The sequence below is a fragment of the Ipomoea triloba genome, chromosome 16, assembly GCF_003576645.1.
Source record: "Ipomoea triloba cultivar NCNSP0323 chromosome 16, ASM357664v1".
NCBI classification, from domain to species: Eukaryota; Viridiplantae; Streptophyta; class Magnoliopsida; order Solanales; family Convolvulaceae; genus Ipomoea; species Ipomoea triloba.
Window position 1 is genome coordinate 3,316,585 of NC_044931.1, and position 2,105 is coordinate 3,318,689.

Consider the following 2,105-nt stretch of genomic DNA (forward strand, 5'->3'; position numbering starts at 1 on the left):
TCGATCACCATTCTCAAAATAGTTCAAAGTCTTGTTTCTCAAAACATTTTCCATCATCACCACACATATGTATATATGCATTCAATCATAACATTTCTCACATATGCATATTCACATAAAGTACACATACTATATGTATATATATACACGTTAAGTATATATACACTGCACATACATGCTTTATAATATACATAATACAACATTTTGTACATACATTACACACACATTATAATATACATAGCATGCTTAACTTAAATATTTAGGCACATTAACAACCACCTCATACCATATATAATATGTATATATTACTTATATATATACATATATATGTTACACTACACATACTATATATATAGAGATACAACCTTCATTTAATTATACATATATACTCATATATGTACATATATACATATATATATAGTTTAAACACACACACATCACACGTGTATATATATATATATATACATAATACACACATAAATATATATACTACACGTATATACATAGGTTTCATATACATAATACCACTTCCTTATAAGAAAATTTCAGCTAGCGCAGTCTGAAAGATTGAGCCGGTAAAGATAGTTCCCGAACTCTTTTTCACTTGAAATTTTTATGGTAGAACCCTAACTCATAGTACTTGATGTTCATAAAAAGTTTTGGTCACCTAGGTTCACGAATTAACACATAAAATTACATTTTTACCCTTGGCAGTGTGCTGTCCGGATTTTCTGCTCTCTGGACCAGTTTTGGAAAATGATTTTGAAACCACACTTATACTACTCCAAAAATTATGAAATTTTTATGGTAGAACCCTAACTCATAGTACTTGATGTTCATAAAAAGTTTTGGTCACCTAGGTTCACGAATTAACACAGAAAATTACATTTTTACCCTTGGCAGTGTGCTGTCCGGATTTTCTGCTCTCTGGACCAGTTTTGGAAAATGATTTTGAAACCACACTTATACTACTCCAAAAATTATGAAATTTTTATGGTAGCTTCTAGACTTATAGAACTACATGTCTAAAAAAAAATAGGATCAAAATACTTTACCGATTTTTCCCAGAAAATCACGGAAGTTACTGCCAGAATCTACCCTGATTTTTCCTTTCACTATTTTCACAACTATAAGCATATATGGGCATAAATATGATATGTACATGCATTTTCAGCCATTATCATGTATAGAAACATATTCATAAAACCCCTAATCTCATCATTCACTATCAATTATCTAGTTTCAAATAACCTCAACCAAATAAAGGGATTCCTTACCTTCCGTAGGAAGCAAATCTTGGATCTTTCCCCAAATTCACCTTAAAACCCTAACATAAAACACGGTAATACGAATATGGTTCAACAAAATTCTACCCAAAACTATGAACTAGGAGTAAAACATAACTTTTAACCGATTAAAATTGAAATTTACCGAACCAATCGCGATCCAAGCTCGAAAATTGCTTCTCTCTCCCTCCCTCTCTCTCTCTCTCTCTCTCTCTCTCTCTCTCTTACGGAAATGGGAATGAGGAATACGAAATGGGAAAGGGGATGAAGAGTTGAAGAAATGGGATTCTTATCCCTATCATATACATATATATTACGTAATATCATATATATATAATAATAATAATAATAATAATAATAATAATAATAATAATAATAATTAAATATGTGGATGATTATCCACACTTATATATATAATAATAATATTAATGATGATAATAAAATAATGTATGTGGAATACTTATCCACAATTATATATATAATAATAATAATATATCTTCCAACTTATCAGTTGGGGTCCAAACAGATGAAGTTTCGGTGGAAAATAATCCAGATAGAAGAATTTCCGAAACTAAAAATTTATTCCAGTCTAGAACTCAAAATTNATAAAGTTTCGGTGGAAAATAATCCAGATAGAATAATTTCCGAAACTAAAAATTTATTCCAGACTAACCCTCAAAATTGGGCTAGGTTCGGTACACCGCGAAATTTAGCGATGTACGATCAAAATAAATTTTCGCTGCTATGGGTTAATCTAATTAAATAGGAAATTCAAGAATAATAGTATGGTGTCTAGAAATCCATTTCCTAGGACAAACA

General features: G+C 30.0%; 1 long non-coding RNA gene across 1 annotated transcript; it reads right to left on the minus strand.

Moving 5' to 3' along the window:
- Nucleotides 1-1,294: 1,294 nt before the first annotated feature.
- LOC116008022 lies at nucleotides 1,295-1,556 on the minus strand. The gene is made up of 2 exons (XR_004095427.1): nucleotides 1,432-1,556; nucleotides 1,295-1,327 (listed from the first exon to the last, which is right to left on the minus strand). It is a non-coding gene; the product is annotated as an uncharacterized LOC116008022 (long non-coding RNA).
- Nucleotides 1,557-2,105: the final 549 nt, after the last annotated feature.